Below are 9,557 nucleotides of genomic sequence, written 5' to 3'. Positions count from 1 at the left end.
AAAAACAATTGCATAGTCTTTTAATCAATCCAAGTCTTTAGCCATTCAAATCAGTCCGAAGTTACAGATATCTTCTTACCAGACAACAGCAATTCAACGCTGGTAACAAATCACGATGGTAGCATATCCATCCACGTCTTCACACACGACAGTAACAGTTCCAATCAACAGTTCCAGTCAAGCAGCAAGTCAAACAATGATGAGAGCAACTCCAACAATGACTATAGCTCGGCTTCCTCCTTATATACAGTTTACACTAGTAATTATCCACTTAAGATAGGTGAAGTCAGCAGTGCAATGACTCAACAGTACAATTATGATAATTGCAGTCAGCAGTTAGTCAGCAGTCATTAGTGATTACAATGACTCAGCAGTACAATTACTCAGCATTACATTTAAAGTTACAGAATACATTTAAAGTGATAGGACACATATATTGCCTGGACAATTTGTTAGATTTACACCATATCCTAACAAACATGCTGGTTGATCAATTCCTATCACAATGAATGGATCAACATCTTTTGATGTTGTTGATCCATCTTTTGTTGAACATCAAGCAGATCTTTTCCTGCATTGGCAGAAAAAATGCTAGGGGAAAAAAATTATTATCACTACTACTATTATTGTTTGTTGCCCAGTCAGCCACTTGTTCAGACTGGGTTTGGAGTTTTATCCACTTATCAAGGTCTTCCCAAGAACCTGGGGATAAGCAGATGTGGGTGTTTGATGGTGTTTAAACATATCGTCTCAGGATGTAAGCTGTTCTGAGTAAAGTTGCCTTTTGGAATTGACTGATAGTGATTTTTTCAATGTCATTATTATTATTATTATTATTATTATTATTATTATTATTGTTTGGTTCATCACATAGTCAGCCAGATGTTTAAATTGGATTTGACATTTTTATCAGTTTAAACCTATTGTCACAGGATGTAAGCTACTCTAAGTAAAACTGCCTTTTGCAATTGACTGATGGTGATATTATTGTTATTTGTGACATATGTGACAAGCTTCTTTGATCCATCTTCCTGAGTCTATCCAAAGTCTACAACACTACAAAAGTTGGTGTGTTCAGATCATAATAAGACAAAGTTCCTTAGTATATAAATATATCTAAAGCAAAGTCAATTGCCAGAAACTCATACAAATGAGTAGGTTTTTAGTCAGCAAGTGTAGTGGCTCTGAAATATCCAGATAATTAGTATTGTATTTCATGCCATGAAATAGCAAGAAAAGAATGCAGCATATATAGATATTCAGAAATTGGGGTTTGCATAATTTCAGTTTTCTTTAGATCACATTTCATTCCTTCAGCTGAGGCATATCCTAATATGTCAATCTCCTGAAGCTCAAAGTGGCATTTACTTTTGTTTCATTTTCAATCTTCTTTCATGAACAAACTGTCATTAGTCTATCAGAAAGGTTTTCAACAATTGCTTCACAGATATTAACTATATACCACACAATAACAAGAAATCCCGCAGGATTGACTAATACCTTTTTGTAAGGGAGCTCTCATATTCCAAATGGAACATTGTAGAGCCTAAAAACATAATGTGTTTTTTAGATTGTAAATAGTGGGATCCTGATACTATTTTACTTCCAAAAATCTTTTGTGGCATCTTCATTAGCAAAAAGACATGCATCTTGCACAATTTGCATGAAAAAATTGTGATTATTTCTGGTAAAGGATGGTTTTTCCATACCAAAGCCTTCATTTCATTTCATTTCATTTTATTAGATTTCTATACCGCCCTACTCCCGAAGGACTCAGGGCGGTGCACAGCCAAACAATAAAAACACATACAATACAAAATTTAAAAAATAGAATAAAATCAAATTAAATAATTTTGGCCCCGACAAATTTAAAACCCCAAACTTTTAAAACCAATTTAAAATTGAATATATAAAATACTAAAAGATATTTAAAATTTTAAAAATCTTTTATAAAAGAGGGGGAAAATTAGGCCAGGCCGGCCTGGTGAAATAGTAAGGTCTTTAAGGCGTGGCGGAAGGTGCGCAGATCCAGGATCCTCCGTATCTCTGGGGGGAGCTCGTTCCAGATAGTAGGTGCCCCCACAGAGAAGTCTCTCCCCCTGGGGGCCGCCAGTCGGCATTGTTTCACCGACGGCACCCGGAGGAGCCCCTCTCTATGGGAGCGTACCGGCCGGTGGGAGGCTATTGGTGGTAGTAGGCGGTCCCGCAAGTACCCGGGTCCTAAGCCATGGAGCGCTTTAAAGGTGGTAACCAGAACCTTGAAGCGCACCCGGAAGACCACCGGGAGCCAGTGCAGCTCGCGCAGGAGGGGTGTTACATGGGAACGCCATGTCGCTCCCATTACCACCCGCGCGGCCGCACTCTGCGCCAGTTGGAGCCTCCGGGTGCTCCTCAAGGGGAGCCCCATGTAGAGAGCATTGCAATAGTCCAGGCGGGAGGTGACAAGGGCATGAGTGACCGTGCGTAACGAGTCCCGATCCAGAAAGGGACGCAACTGGCGAATCAGGTGAACCTGATGAAAAATCCTCCCAGTCACGGCCGTCAAAGACTGGCCGTGAATCCAGGAGGACGCCCAAGTTGCGAGCCCTTTCTGTGGGGGCCAATGATTTGCCCCCAATAGTCAGTGATGGCGTCAACTGACTATATCGGGACGTCGGAAACCACAGTCACTCGGTCTTGGATGGGTTGAGCCTGAGCCTGTTCCTCCCCATCCAGATCCGTACGGCCTCCAGGCACCGGGACATCACTTCAAGGGCATCGTTGGGGTGATCTGGGGTGGAGATGTACAGCTGGGTGTCGTCAGCGTACTGATGGTACTCCACCCCGAAACCACGGATGATCTCGCCCAGCGGCTTCACATAAATGTTGAACAGGAGAGGCGAGAGGACCAACCCTTGTGGCACCCCACATATGAGGGGCCTCGGGGTCGACCTCTGTCCCCCTGTCAACACAGACTGCGACCGGTCAGAGAGAAAGGAGGAGAACCACTGCAACACAGTGCCTCCCACCCCCAACTCTTCCAACCGGTGCAGCATGATACCATGGTCGATGGTATCAAAAGCCGCTGAGAGATCTAACAGGACCAGGACAGAGGAGCACCCCCTGTCCCGAGCCCTCCAGAGATCATCAACCAACGCGACCAATGCCGTTTCCGTGCTGTAAAAAGCCTTGTTGGCCATCGTCAGTGTAGATAAAAATATCCTGTTTCTTTCTTTCGCTCAGTCAATAAGTTGAATAACCAATATGTACTTTCATGTATAACTTCCACCGAAGCACATATATAGCAGATATCTCAGCACTGTGCTGTAGGCACATTGGCTTCATCCATTGCAACTAAGAATGTTAGTTAATTTGTCCAAACACGTTAAAGAAGAAGCTGTCCTGTTCACCAGTTCTTTCATACCACATTGAGAATATGCAACAGCATTCATAACAAGATTCACAGACTCTCCTTTCTAAAGAATAAGAAGAGCAAATGTAATTTTCACAGCCAAGAAATGGCTTCACAGCCTCTTAAATAACATATAAAAAAATTAACCACATTTTTGTGCTATGGAAATTGTGTTGAAAAATAACCCAAATATGCAATTGGGTATGGTGACCATAAGGAAATCGCTTGCAAATACTACATAAATTTATTACAAATATAGTAAAATCCTATGCTGTTCCATCATTTATAATTATTTCTAATTGCTTAGTACTCACAGCTATTTTTTTTCTCCAGAAGCCACAAAATATGTCATTTACCACTGTCCTACTATCCTTTACATTTCATTTGGTTGCATCAGGTCCTCATTATGAGATGCATTCCTGATTTTCTTGTAATAGACAAAAATAATTTTCAGTTTTGTTATAGTATGAATAGATAGCAATAGCACTTAGACTTATATACCATTTCACGCAGTGGTGGGATTCAAATAATTTAACAGCTGGTTCTCTGCCCTAATGATTTCTTCCAACAACCAGTTCACCAAACTGCTCAGAAAGTTAACAACCGGTTCTCCCAAAGTGGTGCGAACTGGCTGAATCCTGCCACTGATTTCACGGTGCTTTACAGCCCTCTCTAAGTGGTTCACAGAATCAGCATATTGTCCGCAACCCATCTGGGTCCTCATTTTACCAACCTCGAGAGGATGGAAGGCTGAGTCAACTTTGAACTGGTAAGAATCAAAATGTTGAACTGCTGGCAGCTGGCAGTCAGCAGAAGTAGTCTGCAGTACTGCATTCTAACCACTGCACCACCAGGGCTCTTACATACTACTCAGTACATTAACTTGTTTTGTGGAATGATGTCACAAAGCAACAGCAAGGGATTTCTACTCTGGAACAAGGAATCTTAGTACCTTGTTCACATTTTGCTGATACTTTTCATCACATTTTGCTGTGAGACATAATAAATGGAGTTTATTTGCTGTCATTAGACAACTTTCTCTTTGAGCACTTTCAAATGTTCTGGCTGTGATCATTCTTTATCCAACGTCAGGTTTTTCTGCTTTAAACATTTATCTTGTTATTAATTTGAATTGAGGATCAAAGACCAAAATATGTATATCAGAAAAACAGTAATTATAGTTATAAATACTTGTTATATATGCATAGTATTGAGATTCTGATAGAGGAGAATATTTGTATCTCATGGTTGAAATGAAGGATCCTTGGTGCTCTCTGAGCTTGGTTGTTTTCTTGCAAATGTTTCATTACCCAAACTAACATTAAATGGCATTAACTAACATTAAACAAAGAACCTCCAAGACAACTCCCACCAACGCTGACAGGGTAAGCCACTAGAATATAAAAGGAGAACAAACCCCACTTCCTACTAATACTGATGATGTTACCTAGTTTGGATAATGAAATGTCTGCAAGACAACAACTAAGTTTAGAGAGCACCAAGGACCCTTCAATATTGAGATTCTCAGAATTACAACTGAGCATCTAATAGTGATACTGTGGTAATTACAATATATTTGATGACTTTTCTTGAAATTTTGGAGACTTCTCAAAAATTTTGGGCCTGGATAGCTCAACAGACTAAGCCCTGTAATTTAACACCAGCTGTCTGCAATTAAAGTAAGATCGAATCTCGCCAGGCTCAAGGTTGACTCAGCCTTCCATCCTTTCTAAGGTAGGTAAATTGAGGACCCAGTTTGTGGGGGCAATAAGCTGACTTTGTATTAAAAAATATACAAAAGTATGAAGGCTATTGCTTAACGCACTGCAAGCTGCCCTGAGTCTCCGGAGAAGGGCGGCATATAAAGCAAATTAAAAAAAAAAAAAAAACTTAGGGAAGTTGCTTTTCTCCTATGACAGCAGGTTAGGAAAAGTTATTGGGATCAGTCACCAAGGGCAATAGCACTTAGACTTATATACTCACAATGCACAATGCCGCCTTGAGTCTTCGGAGAAAGGCGGCATACATGTTGAACAAATAAATAAATACAGCCCTCTTTAAGCCATTTACAGAATCAGCATATTGCCCCCAACAATCTGGGTCCTCAATTTGCCAACCTTGGAAGGATGAAAGGCTGAGTCAACCTTGAGCCTGGGGAGACTTGAACTGCCAAATTGCAGGCAGCCAGCAGTCAGCAGAAATAACCTTGCAGTACTGCATTCTAACCATTGTGCCACCTCGGCTCCAAGCTATGTAGAAATACACTGCAAACACACACGAATATCTGGCTTCTCATGCAATGTTTCTGAATATACTTTCAAGCCACTTCATCTCAAGTCTCATCTGCTTCAAACTTTATATATTAAAATGATTTAATTAATTCCCTGCATGCATTAATATACAGTATGCATCTATAGATTCATTAGGTGTTTGAATTCAAAGTCCAAATCTGAACCATTCCATAACAGCATTTCTCTATGGTGAAATATTTATCCAAATTAACTTTAACTTCTTAAAAGGTACTCTTTTCTCCTAGTAATTTCTTTTTAATCCACTGCACTGGAACTCTCTTTGCAAAGGACCTTCTTCCTTGTCCAGCTTTATATCAACTCATAGTTATACATGCACAGTTTGTATATAGGTCAGCTGCATTTATATTCAAAGTTGGGTGGTAACAAGAGTACGTCTTACAAATAGAGTCTTGGGACCATCACCTTTTATTGTCTTTTGTTGTGTTTTAGCATATACTTAATGAAGATTTCAGAGGAAATTGTGGTTTAAGAGAGTAAGAGAGTTTTAGTTGCGTAGTTTCCTCTTTTGATTCCTTTCTGCTCCTCTCTTAACTCTTTCCTATTCTAATCTGACTGTAATGCCTGCTGCAATTTCTGCTACTGCACTAAAGTGAAGATATGGTTCACTTGGGTAGAAGACTGAAGTGGTCTCTAATATGAATAGTGGCCATTTGTCTCAGTGGCTGCAGAATATGCATTAATCAGTCCTGAGATAATACATTCACTAGAACTGCAAAGTTATCAGTCCAGGAGAAAAGAAGGCCCAAAGTTAGCAAAGTAAAGAATCATGAAACTAGAAAAGTGGGAACCTGCAGCATGGACTTGGAAAGGACAAAAAATGTAATTTGGGCACATGTTAGTAGGATTTCATCTTCATAGCATAGGTTTATCCTCCCCGTATCCCAGATTTTTAGTTTGTCTTCTACCTTCATTTCACAAGGTCTCCAATATGAATTTGGCTAAACCTCCTCGGGTCTACACCCAAGGTGTAGGCCTTTAACAGGTTTTAGCTCCTGTAGAAATCCATTGCATATTTTTTTTGTACTGGTTTTCCTTGTGATTTCATTGTGCAAGTATAAAAGTTATTTCCCTTTGAGTGTGATTAAACTCAGATATTGTGGCTATGCTCTTAACTGTGCTACCCAGGTATAGAAAAAAGAGAAGTGGTTTGTGGGCAAGCTTCCTCTATATTTAAATTACAGTTAAGACAGGAAAGTGAATACTTCAAGATTTCTCAGTTGTCTTACCAAATGCTGTCATGTCATTGAATATCATGCAGTGGACCAATGAGGTTCCATGTTGGCATGCCATCCACATTTTTCAGAAAATGGAAAAAGAATCAGGTGGAAGATGCTCCCTAGTGCCAAATTATGTTTCTAAGCATCACACTAATAGTAAATAAGCCAATTCATAACCTTACTACTATAGTAGTCTATGATTGAAAGTTGCCCTGTTGAAAGTACCTGACTGGGAAAATGCATCTAACAGTTCTAAAACCACTATTTTGAAATAATACCATGTCTTTTCTTCCTGAAAAATATTAATACATAATATTAATGGATTAATGGAACATCTTCCTCTAAGATATACAAAGGGGGCACAGTGGCTCAGTGGTTAAAGATGCTGAGCTTTTCAGCTGGATAGCACGAGTTCGAGACTGGAGTGCCGCAAGACTAAGGTGACCAGATTTTAACATTGGTAAAGAGGGACATTGTGGGCGTGGCTTATTTTGTGGGCGTGGCTAGCTGGTCATGTGACTGGGTGGGCGTGGCTAGCTGGTCATGTGACCGGGTGGCCATGGCTATGTGTATAGGGTAAGGTGAACAGATTTTAACATTGGTAATAAGGACACCATTGTGGGCGTGGCTTATTGTGTGGGCGTGGCTTGGAGGCCATGTGACTGGGTGGGCGTGGCTAGCTGGTCATGTGACCGGGTGGCCATGGCTATGTGTATAGGGACTACTCAGAGGGCTGGAAAGTCATTTCTGACAGGTCCTCACACTTTTGACTGGTCCTCACACTTATGACCATCCTCACATTTATGCCCGTGCAGCATTCTTAACAACCATGTCACTCATTTCACAACTGCTTCTCTTCACCATGGTGACAAGATAGGGCAAAAACATAAAATGTGAGGACAGTCGTAAGTTCGAGGACTGGTCAAAAGTGCAAGGACCAGTCAAAAATAACTTTTTCAGCCGTCTGAGTAGTCCATATGCACAAAAGGACTAACCAGAGGGCTGAAAAAAGTCATTTCTGACAGGTCCTCAGACTTTTGACTGGTCCTCACACTTATGACCATCCTCACATTTATGCCCGTGCAGCATTCTTAACAACCACGTCACTCATTTCACAACTGCTTCTCTTCACCATGATGACAAGATAGGGCAAAAATGTAAAATGTGAGGACAGTCGTAAGTTCGAGGACTGGTCAAAAGTGCGAGGACCAGTCAAAAATAACTTTTTCAGCCGTCTGAGTAGTCCATATGCACAAAAGGACTAACCAGAGGGCTGAAAAAAGTCATTTCTGACAGGTCCTCACACTTTTGACTGGTCCTCACACTTATGACCATCCTCACATTTATGCCCGTGCAGCATTCTTAACAACCATGTCACTCATTTCACAACTGCTTCTCTTCACCATGATGACAAGATAGGGCAAAAATGTAAAATGTGAGGACAGTCGTAAGTTCGAGGACTGGTCAAAAGTGCGAGGACCAGTCAAAAATAACTTTTTCAGCCGTCTGAGTAGTCCATATGCACAAAAGGACTAACCAGAGGGCTGAAAAAAGTCATTTCTGACAGGTCCTCACACTTTTGACTGGTCCTCACACTTATGACCATCCTCACATTTATGCCCGTGCAGCATTCTTAACAACCATGTCACTCATTTCACAACTGCTTCTCTTCACCATGATGACAAGATAGGGCAAAAATGTAAAATGTGAGGACAGTCGTAAGTTCGAGGACTGGTCAAAAGTGCGAGGACCAGTCAAAAATAACTTTTTCAGCCGTCTGAGTAGTCCATATGCATAAAAGGATACAGTAATTGAGAGGGATGAAGGAAGGGAAGGGAAATTAGAGTAGGAGTGACGGTTAAGAGAGGGAGGAAGAGAGGAGGAGAAGGAGAAAGGAAGAGGAAGTAGGGAGGAGAAGAAGAGGGGGGGAAGAGAAAGTAAAAAGGAAAGAAAAGAGAGGTGGTAGGTTTGAGGAGAAAGATTGCTGTACAATAAAAAAGATGAAAGGGAAGAAAGCCAACCCCAAACAAATATAAAGATATTAAGATAAAGAATGAATTGTTAAACTTTAAAGAATAAAAGAGAACAAATATGAATAAATAGCAATAATTAGAAACACACATACATACAATGTATTTTCTTTGAACAGAATATTTGGCTGGTTCACAAATTTAAACAGTGTTTAGTCATTTCAATTAAATTTACAATTTCTATATTTCCTTTTTGCCATATTTATTCCTCATCTATTTTTTTAAAAAAACAATATTACCCTTCATCCTCATCTCTAATCTTAATCAAATTCAATTTTTCCCTTCTATTCTATTTTATACCCCTTCCCATTGTCATCTATTTTTATATCCATCCTCACATTGGTTAATTATGTAATTATGTAATACAGTTGTTTAATACAAATTCAACATTTTAATATAAATCAATTAGTTATATAACTATCTTTTTTGTATATTAATCAATATGAACATGAATATTCCAATTATTTCCATGCAATCCAATTTCTTACAAATCAATTAATTATACTTACCAATAATAATAAACCAAATAATTTCCCCCATATATTCCTCCAAACCACAACTTAACCATTTCTGCTTTCAACACAGTATACAATTAATAATATCTCAA

The sequence above is a fragment of the Pituophis catenifer genome, unplaced genomic scaffold (genome assembly GCF_029215685.1).
Source record: "Pituophis catenifer annectens isolate HBS135680 unplaced genomic scaffold, rPitCat1.0.hap2 SCAF_7, whole genome shotgun sequence".
In the NCBI taxonomy this organism is placed as follows: domain Eukaryota; kingdom Metazoa; phylum Chordata; class Lepidosauria; order Squamata; family Colubridae; genus Pituophis; species Pituophis catenifer.
This window is presented reverse-complemented; position numbering follows the sequence as displayed.